We start from the raw sequence: 23,717 nt of genomic DNA on the forward strand, positions 1-23,717 counted from the left end.
TTGTTTGTGTCATACACATTTGGCATGAAGGCTGCAGCAGAATTTTGCAAGTATCTGGCATATCCTTGATAGCACATCTGGTGAGTATGGACACTGTTCATTAGAATAGCTTTGCAAACTGATAACACGCCAAAGCTTTGACAAAAGTACTTATGGTAGATGTCAATCATCTTTCTTTGCCAGTTTAAACATGCACCCTTATGGGAATAATTTTTATCTATTCTGGCACATAAAACATAATGAACAATATCTTCAGGCTTTGCAAATGAACGCGGGTCCCTGTATTATGCATACTGCACGTGGATCACTAAACAAATGTAACAGAAAGAAGGATGGTGTTTATATATGTTATCAATAAAAATCTGTGAGAAACACCAGGCAGAGGGAGTAAATCTGTGACAAGTGAGGACTGTATGAAGCACAGGAGGACTGTGGATGTGCAGTACTGCCACAGCAGTCACTAGCACAGTCCTGGAGTGAGTGGCAGAGCCTGAAATGGGCCCTCCAAGAGGAACGAGACACCATTCTGATCTGAACTCCTGTTGCACTGGGGGATCACACTTAGTATAGATTCTCCTGCCTTCATTGCTGTTATTTACACATAGATTTTAATTTTATGACTTCCTAAGTTCGTTTCAATAGTGAAACTGTGTTAATAATGAAGTGGGAAAACTCCAAAAATTTAAAAAGAGCTATAAATTTTCAGGAAGCTGCACAAAAAAAGTACAGACTATTGTTGTCTTTCACATGAACACATTGGGTTTCCTTTAAATATGTACTGGTAGAATATTTCAGATTTGCTGAATACAGTAGGTATTTATGCTTTTATTTTAAATGGGGATTACAAATTATTCGCCTTTTGTCATGCACAATATGCATATTATGGTGTGGATATTGTGTTACCAATTCACTGTAACTAAGTACTTTGGCACTTAAAAAAAAAGCCATTTTTGACCCAAAAGACCATAATGGAGCCTTTCAAACTTGTTTAAGGCAGCTGCCATGAACTGAAAAAGTCATACAAAACAATCTGTATGTAGAGCAATTTAATATGTAGAAACGTGCATTTTCAGTAAAATACAATGGCTGGCTCACATTATTTTAAATTAAAAAAGTACTGGACCTCATTATCTTCTGATGGTGAGGAAGGATTCAGATTAGTCCTGTCAATAGCTACTTACTAGCAGGTGAATTTACCAAATTACGTCGCCTCCTTACTGGTGAGTGTGGTACCATATATGCACAATGTGAGCTTTCAGGGGTGTATGAAAGCAGCCTCTTAGCACTGAAAAACACTAAAAGAACCAAACAATTCAACCAAAAATGTATTTTAAAGTATTTTTAGTGGTTTAAATAAAAACACATTCTTGTTTTTTTAATGTGGTTTTCAGTATGTTCCATCTTTTTAAATTTAGCCTATTGCGTCAATATTTTATATGTCATCATGAATGCTGTCCTCTTGTTAATGAAATAATGATTCAAGCCACAAAATTAAAACCAGATGGTTTGTCAAATTCTGAGCTTAAAAACAATTCTGTAAAATGATTATGGAGAAAATATACGGAACCTTGATAATCTGTTGCTGGTAATTAACTTCTGAGGCTAAGGGTTGCCTTCAGTTGCCTCAAACCAGGGCTCTGGTGCCATCTGGCAAGGCCTGGGGATGTCACCAGCCTCCTAGTGCCAATTCAGAAGAAAACAGGACTCTACAGACTCTCTGATATATTTGCCAGTGGGTGTTGAAGACACCCTGGATGTCACTGGGCTCTCTGTGTATCAATACCTAGAGGTTTATCTCTTGAATTCTTCGTATGATTTGTATGAATATGAGGGTGTGTCTGTGTGTTTGCATGTACTGTGGAAGCATTTATGAATCCCCATAAATGTTCAGAAATATGTAAGTGTTGATGATTATATGTGTTAAATTGCTAACTTGAATTTGCTATACAAATTATAATTTTTTCCCCCTAAAAGATTTTTTCCTTATTATTTTATTTTTAGCAAGAGTACTGCAGCACCCAAAGCTCACAGTATTGCCTCTTCCACTAAATAATCGTTAGAAGTTCTAAACAAAGAATCAAATGATGGAGCCAAAGCACACTGAAATCAATAGGAGTCTTTTCATTGACTTCAATGGGCTTTGAATCAGCATCCAAATACTAACTGTTGCTGAACATATTTACAACCACAACATTTTGTGTGACACTCTGTGGGCACAATGGTGCAATTTACTTGGGAAAACAAATGGAAACATATTCTTAGATGGTGTGACCAGCACTACTATGCACTCAAAAACTCAATCTTGTGAATTTCAGTTATATCACTAAAAAATAATTGATTCAGCTGTGCATGTGAGGACATATAGTCAGAGTCTGTCCAGGCCAGAAAAGGACTCATGCTGATGCTTCTGAAACCACTGCCAAAGAAGAAGATTTGTTGTTTGTGGCAGTGTATCCACATATCAAAATTAGTCAGTATTATTTTAAGAATGTACTAATAATTTGTAGCTGCTGCAAAATTTCTAAACAGAACAAGTTGGTATTTGTTGTTTCCAACACTAATTAATCAGTGGTAGTCTCATTAGGCTTACACAGAGCATGCTTGTATTGGCATGTCTAATTTCAGTTTTAGAAACTACCATGAATTTATTAAGTAATTTGTTATTTCATAATGTAATATGCCTCAGTAATATACAGAGTGTTTGCAGTGTCTGATGCCTGCTGTAGGTAAGCTGGGGAGGTCTTTCCTCATTCCTTACCTCAGATATGTAATACAATAACAGACATTGCACATTACAATGACATTCCATTATGTTGCACAGCATCATATATTCTTAGCTCCCAAGGGAAAAAATGACCAGTGCAAATTGAAGCCAGCCTGTGGACTTAGCCAATAATTCACTGGATCTCAGCCAGATACACTCACACTTACATACACCTACGTAATCATGACTTTAAGCGATGTTTAGTAGATTAACATCCAATTAAAAATACATTTTGATCCTGTTGCAATAGCGTAACAAAAATATTTATGTAGCACACATTGCAAAAGAGATTAATTTCAGTGTGCCCTCTTGAAACCTTTGAAGACATTAGCAGCTCTCCAAGCATGTTGGCTATCTGGACAACGAATTATTATATCCTTGTCAAATTTTAAATATCCTGCTGTTAAAAATATTAGTCACAGGAACTGCTTGACAACAGTGTCGCAGTAAATTTTTTAGTCTGTATGAACATGGATAACCTGATACATAAAATAATCTCTTAGTGTCTGGCATTCAGTGGTAAAAGCTGAGCACTGAAAGTTTCCTTGGAGCATTGGCAATACCCTGCCAATAGATATACTGTACGTGCCATTTAAACCAGCTGAGTACTGCTTTTCCTCTCCCTCCCTCCAGTTTTTCCATTCCCCAAGGGGCAATCCTTTGGCGCTCAACCCATTTAAGTCAAACAGCTATCATGTAAAAGCGGAGATGAGCAACAAAGCACATCCAAGGGAAGCAAGTTAAGATCTAGGCCCTGAGGTTTGAAGGGGGGGCTAAAGAAACCGAGCCAAAGAAATTCTAAAAAGGCACTTTTTTGACTTAAAAAAATAAGATTAGAAACTGGCTTGTATGAGCCCAACTGTGATTAAAAAAATAAACCTTTTATAGTTAAGACAGAATTTTTTTTCTTTTTGTTCTTTGACTTTTCCTTGCAGAGAAAGAGGCTATCTTCACTTAATCAGAGCAAAGAAAGAGTGGTTGAGGCAGAAGCAGCATCATGTGGGTGAAGGTCAGGCCAATTTTCACCCATGTGATGCTGCTTTATCACTCATGGAACAAAGATTAAGGCCTTTCTTTCTTTATCCTTTTGTGCTTTCCCCCATTACTTTAACAGATCTGAACAAATCCCAGGCAGTTCATCCAAAAGTTCCTTTTAGCTACATTTAGTTCAGATCCTCTAAATTCCACATAAGACTTCATGCTATACCAACATGAAGAGGATATAAAATCCACATGTGTAGGGAGAAAAATGTTATAGAAAAACACAGAAATCATTGCAGAATATGATGACATCAAAGGCCTTTTCAGTTGCAAGAAACTAGGCACATCCAGGAATCAGAATTATCACTGTTTTTATTCCCTTATTTTTAAAGGAATATGTCTTACACCAAGAGGCTGTATAAATACTGTTGTTTGTCAAAGATGAATTTAACATCATAAAAATCTACTTTAGCTCCAAGGTTCTGAAAAAAAACCCCAATAGAAATACTAGTTTGTTGCTGCTGTGAGGAACTCTAAGAATGTTATATCACAAAAATTATCTTGCATTGCATATGTTTACACATCTTGTCAGTAGCTACCTTAATCAAACATACCAGAATTGCATCAACTGCAGAAATAGGTCAGGATGTAATTTTTACACAGAGTACCAGGGGACTGATTGAAAGGGCAGTTGTTGGATTTGACTGTGCTTTTCAGCCCTTGGGTTTTATCCTGGTGGGGGAAGCAGCCCTTCCTAGCTCACTGTTTGTTTCAAACAAGCTGCAGGAATTCCTGTTGCATTTCTTTAATTTATCAATCTCATGATATCTTAAAACAATCAGTACAGTACACTGAGTCAAATATTAGCAATCAGTTATGTAATCACAAGGACCAGAAGGTATATTTATGTCACTTGTCTCAGCTACCCAAAACACTTACTGTTTTACATACACTGACTCCACAACATTTAACAGATTAAAAGGAAGATAAAGCAGTTAAGCATTTAATAAGTGAGACAGGTATCTTAATGTGATTCCTAGCATTATGCCAGTGGTGTCTGTACCCCCACAGTGATCTGAGTGTGTTTCCAGATTTAAGATTCCCTGTTTCTGTGCAATCAGGGTAAATGCTACTCTTCTTCTAATGTGGTTTTAGGAGAGTGTGGAAAGCCCTGCACAAAGCATCAGCTGAAGCCTGGAGCCACTGCAGCTTTTCATATGAGGCACTAAAAAAATTGATTTATCCTCCTGTACCATATGTTATGATGTACTAGAGTGTCTCCTGAATTTTTTAAAGTTTTATACTCTTCATGTCTACAGGACTAAAACTTGGCCTTATACCAAAGTTAAAAGCAATGTTCTTTGACTCCAATGAGATCTCGTTTCATCCAGTGAGTCCAAGAGAAATATTTCAGCTGTGGGTCCCTTTTACTTTGAGTAATTTTGAGACATGAAATCTGTCTCAGTAATATAGGTGTGAGAAGTCAGTATCTGAAAACTGCTTGGATAGGATAATATACAAATGTGTTCTTACTGAAGCTGACAGGAGGCTAATAAATACTGTTGAGCATACATTTCTTAAGAGCATTGTATTCATATTCATTATACCCAAAAATATCTTCTGAAACCGGAAAAAATCTTCAGATTTCTGATACAACTCAAAGCATTCTCATTGTCTTATCAAAACAATGATAGCAGCAGGTTTTTTGACTCTTTTAAACAGAAAATATCAGGAAGTTTCTGTCATGAGTACTGATAAACAATTTGGGTTTAAAATAGCTGCAAAAACCTCTCCTGTACCAACCTAAATCCCACCTCCTTTCTTCAGAAAAGACCTTTGAAATGTGTTTCCTTCGGCTTTCATCAGGTGACAATTTAACACTCTTGCTGAGATTCCTTGGCTGTATATTTGTAACAAAGTTTAAATATCTTTCAAAGGGGTTAAATCCAGATGGGAAATATTAGATATTTTTTAAACTTTACAAACACTGGTTTTCAGGCAATGTATTTTGTCTCAGTGCAAGTGAAGGGCTGAGAGCAGTGGGTACAACCAGTAAGACATGACAAACTCTGGGACTGAGGCTTTGCTGCTCAGGAGCTGTCCCTGCACTCAGTCCACCCTGTGGATTGTACTGTGTGCTTTTCATCCTCTATTGGAGGAATATGAATTTGAGTAAATGCCATGTGACAGTGCGGCTGCTGTGGAATTTATTCATTTTTCTTGAGTAGGAGATCAATTAGTAATTACTTAAGGGCAGTCCTTATAGGCCATCTAGGTTGGCCCTTAATTAACCAACAAGACATGACAGGCAATGCATTTCTGGGCAATTTAGCACATCTCTTAGGGAGTTTTTAAGGCATGAGGCCGAAGGTCAAGTGACTTTAACCACCTGAGAAGTGCAGAAATCCCTTAGAAATACACTGTCTAGAGTGACTTATTGCTGTTATTAAATGGAATTTGTGAATAAAAATAAGAGGGACTGTCAGCCCCAGGCATGAATAGGGCATTATTAACATGGATATGACATTGTTGACAGCTAATCTAAAGCTCCATTTGTGTCCTGAGCTCTAGACCTATTTCTTTATACTGTATATTAATACAAGGAAGATGTGTTACATTCTTCATACATTTTTACTATAGCTGCCCAAAGAAACCAAAGGAGACAGGATTTTTTTTTTAATTTGCACTGAACTTTTTTTTTTTTTTCTTTTTTGAGGGCTGAAATACAGCAATTTAACCTTGTATGCCTAACATCCCATTTTTGGACTATGTCATAGAAGTCTCTTGAAAGAACAAAATATCCTTCCTGGGATGTAAAATCACTATTCCTGACATACCCTCCCTTTCCATCTTGAGATATGCCCTGAATTTGTCTTCTCCCTGGCTCAGCTGCTTCCCCTGTCCCCTGCTGCTGGGCTCAATGTGCCTGATTGTCTGTACATGTCAGTGTGTTCAGGTTGAGGAAGTGCACCAGAGCAACATTCACATGTAGAGATGAATAAACGGAGTCAATTTCTAGCACCTTCATCTTACCTACGTTTTTCTCTTTCTTTTCTTTTTTTTCTTTTTCTTTGTAAATTCTTTCCCCCCCCACAACATGAATGTAAACTTTTAAAGTGCACACATGCTTTCCCTATACCTTGAATTAAACATGCACGATAACATTGCCAAAGCAGAACTTGTCTCCTGAAATCTGTTTTTGCAGAAAATGGACAAGAAACTAAACATCTGTTGTAAATATTATCCTTTGCCAGACAGCTTGTGTATAGATGTAGATATTTTGGCTTTGCTTGTTTCCATAGGCTTAAATTGTTCTTGGGTTTCTTGATGTGCCTGTTATGATCCTTACCCCAATATGTTTCCTGCCCTTTGTTAGTTCTGTTTGTTGATCTACAGCAACAGCCAATTCCAAAGGCCAGCATCTTTTCTTGAGAGAAAAAGTGGCAGAGTCACATCCTAACCTTGCCCTGACCGGCACAGCTCCATCATTTCTCTGGCAATTGCCCAAGGCTGCACACTTGGGCTCTTGCACTGATGGGGGTCCAGCTGCCCGGGGCTTTTGCGGCTCCGCAGCCGCGCGGTGCAGGGCAGGTGCTCAGCTCCCTTTGCTGGGCATGTGGCAGTGGGAGGCTGCTGGGACAGCAGAGACCTGACCCCTGCACAGGGCTGCTCCTTCAGCCTGGTGATCCAGAGAGGGCTGGGCTGTGCTGCCGGGAGGTTCGGACACGTACAGCGCGTCTCTGTTCTCCAGGAGGCAGAGCAGCTACTTAGCATGTGGTGTCCAGTTCTGCACATTCACAACTACGTCTGGCGTGTTGTGAAAGCAATGGATTTATTGTGCATACCACAAATAGTTTAAGGGTATGTGAAGGCATATTTTCGTCTGGGAAATCCTGGGCTAATATGGAAGTACTAATGCGGATTCTTGGTTTAGGCTGTCAGGAACTAAAGTAGGGCTCTCCATGCATTCAGATAATTTGGGGGACTTGTTGCAGGGTTAAAATGCAGGAATATTGTGTATATTCCCTGAATCAGTTCTAACTACAGGGAGATATATCAGTTTGTCTTGGCATTCTTGGTGCCAGGAAAGATAAAACAGGTTTAAGAAATTAGAGGGCATTAAAGGCATACTTTTAAAATCATTGTTTTTGACAGCAGTGATCCATAAACCTGGATTAAATCAGCATTTTTAACAGGCTGAGTGCACTGTAGTTTGTGAAAAGTTCCACGTACTGCAGTTTGAACCAAGTAACCTGAAATCTAAAAGTACTCTGTACTTGCCTAGTACGACTGCACTAAGAGAAAATTTCAGAATAATTGCTAATAGCAAAAAATTGTTATATCCTCTAGGCACAAGGCTACCCTATTAAGTTTGAACTGAAAAATCCTTTTTTTGGAGCAACTTTGAAAACAAATTTTCCTGAAATTCTGACTGTCCTGAAACTGGTGATTTACTGTAAAACAGCAAGAGACATTACAGCTTACAAAACAGATAATTCTGTGTTATTGAAAAACTGAAATAGCAAGCAACAAAAACTAAAAATATGCACATGTTCTTGTACCAATGAAGAAACAATTTTGCTTTTTGTACACTTGATAAGTAATAAAATAATTTAAAAATTAAATAAAAAGGCTTGATTCTAAATAAATAAAGGAAAAATAATTAGTGACTCACATTTCTGGTTTGGATCATGCTGAAGGTGATATTGAGCCACAAGGAATGACTAATGAGTTGTGGTCCAAAATCCAAGACTTCCTGGGAAAAAAGGTAAAAAGATTAGCCCTTATGGCAGCAAAACTACCCCCACAAATGTCTGTACCTAGAGGAACCCTTATCATCCCACGTGTTGTAAAACATGCAGGAACTGCTGTCATTTATCTAGATTCAGCATTAACTGGCAGTTCTGAACTATTTTAAAAATGATCAAAAGCATGCAAAAAAAAAAAGGGGGGTGAAGAGAAGAACACACACTTCAGAGCTCCTCACATTTTACTGTGCATTGCTTCCCTGCTGTGTGATTTCTCTGTTTTAGCTTTGGTACTGCTGTGGCTGCTATCTGTCTTAATGGAGAGGTTCACAGGTTTGACTGATCCCATATCCAAACCTGCTTCTGCCCATATTTGATAAACCATACCTGAGACTGGGATGTGTAAGAGCCCTGGACAGGCACAATGGCTGCTTAATCAAGCAGATGTGTCCAAATAATTTTTATATCCAAATGGTTCCTTTTACATCTGAATGTTTGCTTTAGTGGGGCTCGTGGGTTCTGCTGAGCGCTTGCCCTGCAATCTCAGCTGTTGGCTCCTTCTCTTGTCTTTTGGCACCCGGACCAATCAGTGCCCAGGCTCTGCTCTGGTGGTTTGGGGACTGCCAACGTGGGCAAGCCAGATGACTTTCTGCTATCTTTCACAACACACAGGAGTGTTAACATGATACACATGTCCTCATTATAGGGCATTACTCATAGGTGCTTATTTTAAAAAGTGTATGATTGGAGGATTTTAGATCATTTGTAGTTAAGCTCAGTTCTTGTTTTTAATATGAAATCTAATGTAAATTCCTTCCCTTCATTTGTGCAATTGTCTATTATTTTAAAAAGTAAATTACAGAATCATTGTGGGCTGATCTAATGAAAAAGAAAAGAAATTTAAAAAGAGAAACTCATTACAATGAGGAAAGATATTATGGTCATGGGTTGAAAGAGATAAATTAATAAAGAAAGGCTATGGAAAACAAAATCAAGAAAAGTGTATCAGAAATACAGTGAGAAGAGGGGAATTATAGAGCAATGAAGATCACAGTAAAAAAAAATCATAATTCAGACATACTTGAAGAAATGAAAATATGGTGATTATTTTTACTGCATGAAAAAGGAAGCCTTCTTTCAATTTGATCTTGCAAAATTAGACTATCAGTGAAGATATTCAGCATGAATTATCTGCTATGTGTTTCTGTATTGACACATCTTCTATATCTTATTTGCAGTACTTCCAGTCTAGAATCTGAATAATAGTAGAAGAGGCTTAACACTTTCTTAATCCTGGTTTATGTTAATTTCCTTAGGAAATTTTCTGAGAACAAAAGCAGAACTACTCACTGTCTTAGAGGTAGGACCAGGTAAAGAAGAACTAAAGACCAACACCCTATGGAGCAAAGGGCACACACTCTTGTAGGTAGTTTAATTCAAAGACTTAATAAACCATTCACATATAAAAAATCCTTTTATATAGTTGATATGTATTTCCGAAGGTAGTATTGGTATATCTACCACAGCATAGCAATTTTTTCTGTGAAAATAATTCAATTTAAGTAACATTGCAAGTGCTGGTGACTGTGGAAGTTCTATACTTTCATTACATGCCATAGACAGTTCATTAGATACTGGATATACTTGCAGGAAGTCAAATGTATATGACAGGAGTATGCATGTAAGCACTGTCATGAAGGTTAGAGAGGTTGTACAACTGAAATTAAAGATCACTTAATCTATTAATTTCCATATCCATTACTTATTTCAATTAATGTTATGGCCACATAGCTACGTTTGTTTCCTTGCACTGTATATTAAGGTGTTAGAGAAAAATCTGTTTGTTGCTGTGGGAAGAAAGAAAAAAACACCAACCCAACAATCAAAGACGGTTGTTGCAATGATTTTTTTGTTAAATGATGTGAAAGACACAACTCTTTGAACTTGTATTTAGCTACAGAGGATTTACACAGCTTTTAAAGAGGGTTTTTTAAAAAAAATAAAACAGCTCATGCTTGCTCAGCTTCAACACACACCAATTATTTGTACTAACTCTGTTTCTCCTTAAACACGATCTGCGCTCAGAAAAGATTTTCTATGTCTAAAAATGGCTTGTTAAAAAACAACAGAAATTCACTGAAATTAATTGACACTTCTTTTCCTGATATCTTGCAGAGTATAATACCCATATGTGCTCATAACACATTTCTGAAACAATTTTTCATGAAATGATGTAATGCATTCTATTACCTATGTACTTTGAGGAAACAATTGTTATCAGTAAGGGTGTACATTTTCTACAGAGCATTTGGGTATCTTGGCCTTTATTTCGTTTTGAATTTCCAAAGACTTTCCATTGAAGTAACATTTACTTTTGAGGTGTGTAATTGGGACTCAGCATGCTCCATGCTGTACCCTTTGATGTTCACCAGTGCTGTTAAAGAAATGAGTTAGAACTGGGAGTCTGGTGTCTGCCAGGGCAATTCTTAAACCCACAGGATGGCTGCCTATTCATTGCTTCTCTTTCTGTATGTATTTATAGCCCTTTTCTTTAGGCTTCCTGAACTGTCATGATACCAGAAGAGTCCCAATTAGCCAGATAAGCAAGTCAAGGTTTTTTATGGGATTAAAAAAACATAATAAAGCCAGACAACTAGTTGGTTAAATTCATATGTAGAGGAGCTGTGATGTTTTTGGTTTGGGGGATTGGGGTTGGTTTTTTGGCTTCCCTCCCCCCTCAACTCTTTTTTGTCATGTTGCTTAACTCAAAAAAATGTGTCTGATGAGATATCAATACCTCAGGGAATAATACCACATTATTTTTTTATGCCTCTGGTATAATAATTTGTCTCTTTAAATTGACATCAGCTGAGGCCACTAAGACCCTCACACCAAAAAACACTTGTGACCCCCTGCACTGCCTTCAAAGCTTATTTTGTAATTCCTGGTCTGCTTGTTTTTGATCTGAGGCGCAGTACATATTTTGGGAGCAATTTCACATATTATAGCAAACTAGTAATCTCTGTCCCTTCTACTGGCCTCATCTGAGGTTCCAGAACAAGCCCTTTTTGGACAATAAATTTTGCTTAGACTAAGTCTTTCATTAGCATAGGAGATGAAAACGATGCAGTCTAGAAGGAGTAGTTGACTGTGCTTTTCATTCAGGCTTCTTAGCTGCTATTTTCAATCTAGAAGAGATTTCTTAGAGGTTGATTTCTTGTTTTTCTGTGTTGAGTTTCTCTGTTTTATCTCATCCCAAGACTGTCTACCATATAGCTTGAACTACTCTTCACCAAGGGAATGATGTGATTTTGTCTCACTTAGCTTCTACTCAGGACTAGTGTGCATCATAAGTTATCCCTCAAGATCTACATTCTTCCACTGCAAAACATGTGCTTTTGCTCCTGCATCAAAATCACAGGTCTGGAGCCCCTGAGAGGTACATCTTTTCAGAATACTCAGAAAACAACAGGGGGAAACTGCAGTTGAAGATCACCTTATCCATCTGTTTTAGAGGTATGTTCTCACCAGGGATGGAGGCCCCATAAAACAGGAGTGCAACGGTGGACTTGGCAAGAAGTGTCAATAGGAGATTCTTCAAGATGCAGCTTATCTAGAGAGTGCTGTCTCTCAAAGTAAAGTTGCAATCACACATTAAATGGGAGATGGCCATCATTGAGGTGGGGTTGTCTTGAGCAGGAAAAGAAAACTAATAGAAACTTTTTTTTTCCCATGGTAACTCAGCTAATCTAATTAAAATAGTCTGTCCATTGCCACAAACAGTTATTTCAGTTCAAGGGGCAAAGATCCTTTATGCCCTTATCCTTTGAAATGATGATATACTTAAACACTGGCACATGCGAATCTTAACAGTTAAATATAGCAGTTTTTGTGTTCATGAAACAATATAGAAATTTTGGCACTCAGCAAAGGGACAGAAAGTATCCCAGACTGGTCAGAGATATCCCCAGGAAAAACTTTATGGGAGACCTGCTTAAACAAGGGAACAGATTCAAACTGGTGTACTCTGCTTGGCCTTTTCTGCACATCAACACAGTGTCTCTGAACATGCCATTGTACCCTTGTTCTACCTAAGCAGTGAACAAATATTCACCCTCCACCAGTCTTCAATTAAGGGGGAGCATCTCACTCTTCTCTTGGTCATCACAAGGATTGTTTTTAATGGACAAAATTATCCAGGAATCTCCCTGTCACTTTCAGGAAATAGTTAGCAGAACTCAATCCTGACAGGTAGATCTGCTCTCCCTGGTCTACTATAGTTTGTGATTTATTTTGAATTTTGGAAACATTTATAAATCGATTTATATAGTATTTATCATGATGCTCTGTTTAACAGTGTTGTATCAGTTCTGTTATACATATTATAACATTTGCCATGGTGACATACATTTTAGACAAAATAATCTACTGGAGTGTACTGTAGGGACTGCAGTGTGTAGGGACAATCCCCCTGCAATGAGTGTCCATTTAAAAAGGGGGGTTTTTACATGACCATAACTTTCTAAAATGTTTTGCATTTTTGGTTGTAGGTCTGGTCTGCCCAGCTGGGGATATATTTGAAAGTTGAACAAAACCAGCTTAGATGCTACTTGATGAAATATAAGTAAAAACATACTTCCTGCTTCTTTAAAAAATGAAGCTTTTGGTAAAAATAGAAACTCAGCTGATGTGACTTGGGTATGAAAGCTGTGTTTGGAAAGGAAATAGTCTTCACCAAGGGGTGTGAACACTCTCATTCCAACAGAAATGGTTTTGATTTCTCTGAGGTTTTAAAAAAATTGCTCAGGACCTGATCTGAAGCCCATTGACGTCAAAGGAAAGATTCACAGCGCCTTCAATGGGCTTAGGATCAAGTGTGAACTGAGCATGGGCAGCTGTTCAAGGCCTTTACAGCACCACCAGCATTTTAGCATCTGATGCTTAGAATGTGTGTTGACCTGGCCTCTGGCTTTGGGATAGTGGGTATAATTGCATCTCCAAAAGTAACTACAGGTATATATCAGTGATGAATTCTTTTTGTACCTAGATCAAAAGTTTGATCTCAAAATGAAGCCTTGGTGATGAATTCTGTTATGCAGACAGTGGAGAATGGGACTTAGGGGCTGTTTCAAGCTCATTTTGGTGCCCTGGATGATTCCACATTCTTAACTTTCATAGCAACTACTGGCCCATGAGCCACCTCAGCTCTCATTTGGGCAAAACTTTGACAAGACAAGGGATGCTGAACTGGGCTTTGAGTTGCTGCATTCTATAGTTGAAGAGTTTGTTTAGATAAGCTGAAGAGAGAACATTCTTGCAGGATGAGTGAAGGATATTGCACTTCAGATGACTATTCATGAATGACATAGTAGCTGGGATAAATAGAGATGCTTTCTTCTGGTAAAGACAGAGAGATATAAACACATACTTTTACTGCCTATTAATGAGTACTTAATCCACAATCTAAAGTCATGTCAATGTAAATTCATAAAATTACAGATGTACTCTGCTGGCCAAACGTGAGTAGAAGGGACTGCAGAAATATCTGTAAATGTTTTTCAGGCAGACAGTATAAGAACACTGGAATCTCCACCTGGGATAAAACTGTGTCTTCAGCTGCAGGAATTTCTGAAGAAAAAGGACTATGTTAACTGGCTGGGAGAGGACAGACAGGGAAAAGACTTTTGACTGAGATCCAGGATGAATTTTTCCATGCTAAAATGTGGTCTGGGGATGATAGCCAGCTGCCCTAACTTTGATCAGCCAGTTAGCTGCTCTACTTGACTTGTGAGGCTGGGTACTGGGATGAGAGTGAGGCAAGTCAAGAAACCAAGATTTTCTGCACAACAAAAAAATGCACCAACAATGACCACACTTAACTGGCTGCTCGATAAAATGGGCTAGATTTCTCTTAAGCAAAATAAATATTATTGAACTGACCAGAAAGACAAATAGAAATTTTTCACTTATTTCCAATTAAGATTTGATGCATTAAAAGAGCAGTTACAATTCTGAATAAATTACTGATGATGTTGAAGTATAAAATTTATATAATTAAATAATACATTGTTCTGAGACTATTAATGATTTAAATTATTTGGATTTCTAGGACTAAAATATGGGACTGAGCTGAAAAATGTATCTGCTGAGTACTACAAATCTAAGCTATGAAAAGTTGCTAAGCATATATTTCTTACATTGTTAGATTTGCCAATCTCATTGTTCAAATAAATACTTATTGCAAAGCTTACTTTTATAACATTTTCTTAATCCTGCCTGCTTATTTTGTTTTACTTTATACAAATGTAAAATCTCTACAAAGGACCCTGGTTCTGCACTTTTTCCAGATCAAATATACATAACTAATTGTTGTTTCTTCTATAGTGACAGTGAACAGTTTATGAAAAAAACACCTGCTGGTAAGGAAAGAACCCTCAAAAGTTAATTTTAAAGAATATTCATTCTAGTCTTTATTTTCATCAGCTCTTAACAATTGACCTCCTTTCTCTTAAGACCAATAATGACAATGACTTATCAAAAATTTTCTGCATGATTTAAAATTTTTCTTTTTAGACATTCTTTGGTTAAAGTTTCTTCTCAGTGGATGCAATCTACAGATCTATGTTGAATTATGGGCTCAGAGTGATACTGTTTTCACATTGCATATGAGGCTAGTCTAAAGCACTATATGTAATCATATTTTGCTGTAAAGTTATGCAGATTTAGGTCACAAGTCCTGCTTAAACTACATCATATAATGTACAGTTGTTCCAGCTCCAATAACCAACCTAAAATTGAAAGTTAATACATTACATTAATAATATCATACTGCCTATGGGATCATTTGTCAGTTTTACCATAAAAGACTGATGATTTGATAACTGAAGAGTATTTATTATAGGGGCAATTTGTACTATTATACTATAAATAAGAATGTCTTGGCATTTCTATAATAAATCCTATTTTCAGTGGTCTATTACTCGCTTATAAAAAAATCACCCTGGGCTGAATTAGATCTATTGGATGTACAATAGCAATAATATATTACCAAAATGTACATTTATTCCAGTGAGTAATATGGCCTTGAAAAACCCTTAAATGTGTATTAAATTGATCACAGATATTATTTACATAGAGATTGGAATAAATCTTTTGGATACTGTCAATATTCTAAGCAAAAGGTCTATAGGTATGGTGCTGATCTTATTTGCATAGGAGTAAATTATATCTAAAACTACACTGGTGTCAAGAGACCTGCCCCAGGGAAAAATGATCCCTGATGAAAAATGTGAAGGAGAACAAAATCAGACATGGATAAAGAATTATTCAAAATTAGGTATATAGGATGGGCCTAGATAAAATGTAAGAAGCTGTCAAACATCATACATGCTGTCAGACTTTTAAAAGACCTGACACTGAGTAAAAATATAAACTATATCCAGAGGAATGTATCTAGGGAATGACACTTGGCAATTTCTGTTTATCCTTGCCCAAGTTGTATCCTGCCTGAGCAGTTATCAGCAAGGTAAAGGATGTCAGCACCACCTTTCCCTTGGCACGCAGGAATTGGACACAGGTGCCAGGACTGTCCCTTCCCGTTGTCCTCTGGGAGTGAACACCAGCCAAATGGGTGAGGGGTGTGGGAAAGAAATGGGCCCACAGAGGTGCTGAGCAGCATCAATGCAGGTGGTGCACAGCATGAGCATTTTACTGACATGCTGTGCTGCACTGGAGGCATTGTGCCTCTCCAAGGTAAAATCCCTTCCAGAGTTCTCCTCAGAGTTGTACGAAGCCACATCACCCTTTAATTAACACTGTGCCTAGGAGGCACAACTGAGCCTTTAGTATAGCCACAGGCTTTACATACACCTTAACTTGCAAATTGCAGATAAAAATACTTAATTGAAGTATAAACTGCCTCTTCCTTTTTTTTTAAGAAAGACCTTGATTTACATATGGAAGAGAAAGTAATTACATTTAACAGATGTCAAAGCTCTTAAGGAATATCTGATAATAATTAATCACTAAGAAAAAAAACAGAAATAAGAAAATTTAATTCATTTCAGAGCTGCAGTCAAAACCCCAACCTCTGAAAGGACTCTGTTCTGTTCTACTCAATTATATCCTAATCTATTCTTTCCCAGATTTTACATTGCACATATTATTTTAACATTGAAGCATCTTTCCAGACTACTACATTCAACAATATGATTGCATTCTGTTCCATAACTATATTCCATGAAGTCAATCAGACCTGTGACATCTCAGTGTCATGCAGGACTGCCAGGCATCTTTCACAATTCTCTAGCCACTGGATATATTTTTTACTTCATATGACTTCATCAGAGTTTATTCTCATCGTAACATTGAGAAAGTGAATGCTAAATTAATCTAATCCTGATGTGCCTCTACCCCTCCCTCCACATTCAGCATGCCAGAGCAATGGACAAAATTATTGAATTACAGAAGCAATGGGCTTCTGTGCTTATAAATGACATTTACCCTCCTATCTATTAATTTTGCTTAAGTACTCTCAGCAGAGTGCAGAGAAGCAGAATCAGGATGCTCACAGGACCTTTTCTTGAATATCCAGTTCACTATTGTAGACAGACACCAGGGCATAAGTGAAATTTTTATGCTATGTCAGTACAATACCAGGTGTGCCTACACCAAACAGTATGGTATTTCCATGAGTTTGAAGAGATTTGCCCAGCATTTTTATTCTTCTATATTTTCTTCTCTTTTAACTAACAACTATTAGCAGCTTCTGGTTTAAATGGGACTGTGACCTGAAACACAAAATGTTTTACTCTGCTATTCAATGCTTTGCATCTTTTTCAACACATATATCCAAGGGAGAAAATGGTTTATTTTGGAGTCCACATCAAAAGAATGTTAGAAATCATCAAAGAAAGTGGAGAGTAGAACATATGCTGTTCTAAGGATAGCTTCAATCCTCTAAAAATTAGAAGCCAGATTCTACTCTCACTGGTATCAGTGGGAAAATTTCCACTGACTCCAGAATATGAACAATCAGATCCTGTGATAATAAAACACAGACATATATTGCTAAGGCAAAGTGTACAGGATATTTTTACTCAATATTAAAATATAAATGTATACAGCATAAGCCTAAAGGAGAATTTTTACTGGTTTTACTGAGAAGAGAATAATGAATAAATTAGAATTTGCAAGGATCATACCATTAGCTCTTTAACCTTTTTGAGCATCAGGGTATATTTTGCTTGTTTGCTTTTATCGCAGAAAGGTTTCTATGGTAAAGTTACAGATGCTCAAGATACCTGGAATTTCCTAACTCCATTAATTTATGGAGTTTTGCCAAGTGCTAGCTGGTTTTGCTGTTGATTATAGCTTGTTTATTATAATTTACTGTATAATAGAAGAGGTGCTTCGGTCAAAAGTAGTGGAGAGGTGTTGGGGATGCTAACTCAGAGCCTTGTCTTTCAAGTCATGCTGTTGGCAAAGCTGTTTCTCTTCCTCAGAAGGACCAGGCAATGAGCCCTGTTTCTCTCTGAAGTTAACACAAGTTCACTGTCACTCTTCAATGTGCAAGAAATCCTCTGTGAGCACAACTTGGGTCACTACAGACGCCCCAAGATGGGACAGATGTGTCAGTGATGCAGTCAGGCTGTTGACTTATTTCTCTGAACAGCACACAGTTGATTTTTTTTCCACAGCAGCAAGAGAAAAACCTGCAAGTTCAGAACATAGTTCCAGTCTACCTTCCACATAATTTACTTCAATTTAGTTTCTAAGGTAGAAAGTAATCTAGCTTTAAAGAAGTTCCTTGGAGCAGGTGAGGTTAGCTTTGGATAGTCAAACCAGGTTTTCCTTCCTATGGCAGCCTACCCAGAAGGTCAGTCATGGGATCAGTCCCAGCAGTCATCAGCATGCAGGAAAAACTTGCCCTCTGCCCTTAGGAGGCATCCTCTCTGGGGATGTATCAGAATCAGCAGTCATTCTCTTCCTGCAAGCACCTGTGATGGTCTAAAGTACAGGTTTAGGTAAAGGGGAGCTCAAGGTGAACTGGTATCTAATAATAATCTGTAACTTAATGCACCATTACCTGAGGGTAGCCCATGGAGTTGAATTGGTCACTAATAGCTTAGAAACCACAACCAAGCAAACAAAGACTAAATGAGCATAATGAACAAAGAACAGAAATATGACCTATTGAAAGCAGGACTTTCTGAACTTCATGGGCCACTGATTTGACACGTTATCCATCTGTGAATCAAAATGATTGGGTAAGATTGTTCAGAACCATGAGGGTCACACATTCATTCAAAACTAGGTGGAAAAAATTAAATCAGATTATTTCACTGATGCCCCTGACTAGGGAGAGTCCATATATTTGTTAAGGGGATGTTTTAATCTTCCATCCAAAAATGCAATGACTTCTCATAGCATGCCTGATAATTTAGAGTCTCCTCAGGTTTCTGAATTGTGCTACTGTATGTAGCTGAAAATTGTTTGATAAACATCAGTAAGTAGCCTGGCTTTAAACCAAGCCTGTCATCTAGTGGAGTGCTATGCTATTCCAACTTTAATCTAGATAACTGGCACACATAAAATAAGGAAACACAAATGTGACACAGCTGCAGCTAGTCTGCTGGAGCTAAAATGCTTATCAGTGTTTTATGCCTGTAATATGAAACTAGTTTGGAGAATCCTATGTGCAAAAGAATGGTAATCAGATTGCGTTGGTATAATTGGTTCTAAAAATGTTGGAAATTAAGAATTTATGGTGCCTTCAGTTTACAGTAAAATCCTTCTTGTGTTATGACTTCGGTAGACATTAAAATTGCTGCAGAACTGTGGCCGAGCTTCACAAGTTACCACCCAACATGTGCAGCAAGCAAGGTTTTCAGAAAATAGGCTAATGATCAACAGTCTAAAAGCAAGGCCCCTGACATAACTTAAGAGTGGTTTGCTAAGCAATCCATGTGCCCTTTCTGAATAATGTATCTGAATGTGCCAGGAAAATACAATGTATGAATTTAATTTACTGGTGTAGTAAATTAAATAAAGAGTGTGTGATCCAAGTGCTTTTGTCAATAGTGCATTGATTATAATGCCACCTACTGTACTAAAAATCTAATAAATACAGAAAGTCAGCTGGAAAACTAGGAAAAAAGTACACCAAGTTCTGGCACTTGAGCAGATATAAACAACCTTATTTGTGCTCTAGAAATAAAAATACACTATCACTTACCCTACATTTCAAAAAAGGAAACAGGTGCTCCGGAAATAAAGAAATCTGGTCCTTTAATTTTGGACCTAGAGACAATATTGGGGAAAATCAATTCTGGTAGTAGAACAGGCAGAGGAAAAGAAATGTAAATCAGAAATTCTTTTCTCAACCAAGTTGTATTGTACAGCTGTGCTGTTATTAGGTCCATACTATATGCTTTGTTTCTCAAGAAGTATCTCTACAAATGTGTGACATGCTGTTGTGATTACAATATTGGTTGAAAAAATTTGAAATAGCTTCCAGATTTACCAGTATGTAACTGGGATGCTAAAAAAATGATGGCTTTGGCTCCTTGCTCTGCACCAAGCTAAGGAATATTATACAGAGTTGAGTAAATACCTATGCACAGGCTTGCTCTCTAGGGACAGTAGTGTCCTGTCATCCATGAAGTGCTTGCAGAGGTTTTCTGAGACTACTGGTTCAACCTGGAGGCTGGTGTAACCTCTACAGTTCACACCAGACTGCACAGAACTGCTCAGGCTGGACAGACAGTTACCACCATCAGATGCCTATGTGATTAAAAGCTGCATAATTTACTCAAAATACTAATAGCTGTCACAAAGCTGTGACAAAGGCAAAAATATTGAGGGTGGCTGCTGGCAGTGACAGCAGATTCCAGACCTGGAAGTCGTCTAACTGGCTTAGTTTTGAAAAGATTGTAACTTTGCCTAGCAATTCTCCCTGATTCCTCTTGGCTGTTAGGCACTGTCACCAGATATATTCAAAGCTGCCATGTTTGGTTTTTTTTTATTGGGTCTCCAAGATAACCTTCAGAAAAACTTGTATGTTTTCAAGCTATATCAGGATTTTAGGGCTCAGTTGATAAGCATTTGTGACTAATCTGATTTAGGGGAGTATGACATGCAATTAGGCTGATAATCAGCTTGCAGTTTGTGACTGTTAAGTCCCTATAAAGATGGCATTCTCATTTTTATGATCTGATTACACCCCTCTCCAAAAAAATAGTCCAAGAAGCTCCAGGCCCAATTATTCACAAGAGTCTGATCCAGAAAAGTAAACATTTGAGAAAGTGTGAAATTTTAAGCATTTGGGTAGTTCTACCAGATTCAACCTACTTATGCTGGATCAGTCTCAGACTAGAGCAAGATATCTGTGAGAATGTAACTACCCAGTATCCTGCATATACCCCTCCAGTTGGTTTGTGCAATGGTTTCTTTTGCACTGGAATGTAGTGAGTTGAACATTTTTTTTGGAAGTCTTGGATGCAAGTGTAGAATAGTGGTATTTTCCCTCAATTAGATATATGTAGTAAATGGACATTGGCTGCTTCTAAAGATAAACCATTATTCCTCTACAGTATGTATGTTTGCCCAGAAAAGATGCATTCCCTCACTCTGTAATGAGAGGCAGGGCACAGAATTAGGTGAGTGTGCCTCTCTGCACACACAGACAAGGATGTATTTTGTGTTTAAACTAAGTACATGTTGTAAAACACAAACCAAAAACTGATTACTTGCAAGGACGGGTGACAGTATGTGGCTAAAGTTTAGGCAAGAACATAACTGTGTAATGAAATCACTTGGATGCATTGGAAAATTCATTTTCCTTTCACCCTTGGAAAAACTGATCTACATGGGAAGAACTGGAATTTTATGCTGAGGTTTTAACTTCTGTTCCCTCAGCCTTCTCGAATACCCTCTCGCCCTTTCTGCTCGGCCTACAGCTTTTACACGTCTCTCCATGACTCTCTTCCTTTTGTCTGCCTCCTCAATGGCTCCAGAGTCCTAAAGAAATGTTCAGCTTTGAAGACTGGCCTAAAAAAATGGTAATTTTCCAGACAAAGGCCAGGTGTTACTTCCAATTCATTCAGTATGCATCCCTATTATCCTGCGGGTCAGCTCCTGCCGAGCGCGCTCCATGGGTGTTCCGACTGCGTAAGGCCTGTGAGATTTGCCCCGTGTGACTGAACTGCAGATGGAACTTTCATATCCCTTATTTTAGCAGCAGTCAATTGCCAAACTTTCTTAGTAGCAAGCTGGAAGGTGATTTCTGTGTCACAGCCTCGGTGCTTTCTCACACCAACCAGAGGAGGAGACGAGGTGTCCATCGTCAGAAGAGGGCTGGACACGAGAGCTCTGCCCTGCGAGCAGGGTGACCGTCAGCAATGCCTGTGCCACTGTAGGGACACAGATTTTGGCTCATCGGATTTTGGCTCATCAGAATTTGGCTCATCGTGCCTTTTCCTGCTCGCCTGGAGAGGCAATATCAGTTCCCCTCACCAGCAGCTCAGCAGGAGATGTGGGCCAGGCTGTGCAGAGCAGAGCTTCCCAGGGCTGCACAGCCTGGGTCAGGGCTGAGCGGAGCCTGGGCAGCGCCCGCACAGCCCTCGAGCGCCTTGCCAGGATTCCGTAACTCCTTCTGGAGCCACCATCATCTCTGAGATACCTCTTCCTAGCAAGGTCAGCCATTTCAAGCAAACAAAGAGTTTGGATCATTGTTTACTCTCAGGACAGATTATTTTTTCTCTATCTCTGCAACCAGGGTTAGATGAAAAAAAGAAACAACCCACCCTTTGTCAATATACTGTATCCAAATCAAACTAACACATTTGGTTTCTGCTAGAAAACAAAGTCAAGTTTCAGTTTCTAAATAAACCGTGTATGGAGTCATCACTCTGGAATTTTGCCTTTCTTTCCTGTGTCTCCTTTCAGATAAAGAGAAGAATCATAGATAAGTAAAGCTATCTGCAGCTGCTTATATCCAGTTAAATCCAAATTTCTTTTGAAGAAATGCTTAATACTGCTGAAAATACCAGAAGTTAGAAGGTGAGATGTCATTCAAAACCTTCCTTTTGAATTCTCATTGCCTCAGATGCAGCCATTCATGGAGATTCCCTTTACATTTTACCACTGGAAAACCTTGCATCATATTCAGTGATGACTAGGTCAGGCTCAAGATATTTTACTGCATCTTAGTAAAATCAAATATCTTGTTACAGTGGATTAAATTAAACGACCAAGTCATTATGGGACCACTAGAAATCTTGACTTTACTAGTTTCATACTTAACAGAAATTTCTAGAATAAGGCTAAAATTGTGTATTAATAACTTTTCATTTTTGAGTGAGTTGTTTATCATCTTCCTTATGTATTTTTATTATGTGTTTTTATTGCTCAGACAGAGTGAGACGTACCATACCATTTAAATGATGAGTACAAAAAGAAGGAAAAAGATAAAAACATATATTTAAATGAGATTGGGACATCATAAATAAATGCATTAGGAAAAAAAGAGAAAATAAATTTTTCTGCAAGGCACTCTAAACCAGTCATGCTATGGAGAGGGTCTAAGCAAGGCAACAATGGTGATGGAGAAGTATAATGAGTGACAGGAAGGACTCTGTGCTTATACAGACTGTGAGAGCAACTGTGAGTGGGCTGAGCAACAAAACAAAAGCCAAGGGATATGATTAAGCACAAACCCGACAAGCCCATGTTTTGATGGGGAGACAGACGACTTGAAAGCAGCTACTCACGGGTTTTGCTGAAGAGGGTGAGAGGAGATCAGCCAAGGCCAGGATGACAAACCACAGCTTCACCTCAATGTGGTGAAGGACACTTTGGAATATGGATCTTTAAGTGTATGTTCAGATTTCATTACAGCCCTGGCAGCTGGCAGGGGCCTCTGTGTGAAAGTGTTTAGCAGAAGAGAAATGGACTTAATCACGGGCTTGGATGCTCTTCTGCGTTTTGAGTAGATAGTGCTGAAAATGAAGATGATGTGAGGCCTGTAGTTAAAGGGTTTTTGAATATCTAAACACTATTTCACAACTTCTTTTTTCCCTGTCCAGGGTGAGTTTTTATAGTTTAGCCTTTAATCTTGTGAAGCAGAAATTTAACATGTCAGTGTTGACAGACTGTTAACTATAGCAGCAATGATGAAGCCTCTATAATATTAACCTTTCAAAAAATAAAACTACAATAATGAT

At 38.1% G+C, this 23,717-nt stretch overlaps 1 long non-coding RNA gene across 6 annotated transcripts in view; it reads left to right on the forward strand.

The window, feature by feature from the left end:
• Positions 1–23,717, forward strand: part of LOC110473922 (uncharacterized) — a 193,478-nt gene that overhangs the window by 163,422 nt on the left and 6,339 nt on the right. For all 6 annotated transcript variants that reach the window (XR_014957215.1, XR_014957218.1, XR_014957216.1 and 3 more), the window contains one exon: positions 1–22,554. This exon is cut by the window's left edge. This is a non-coding gene — a long non-coding RNA (uncharacterized LOC110473922). The remainder of the gene's footprint in view (positions 22,555–23,717) is intronic.

This window comes from Lonchura striata, chromosome 9, assembly GCF_050655825.1.
Source record: "Lonchura striata isolate lonStrDom1 chromosome 9, ASM5065582v1, whole genome shotgun sequence".
Lineage (NCBI taxonomy): Eukaryota > Metazoa > Chordata > Aves > Passeriformes > Estrildidae > Lonchura > Lonchura striata.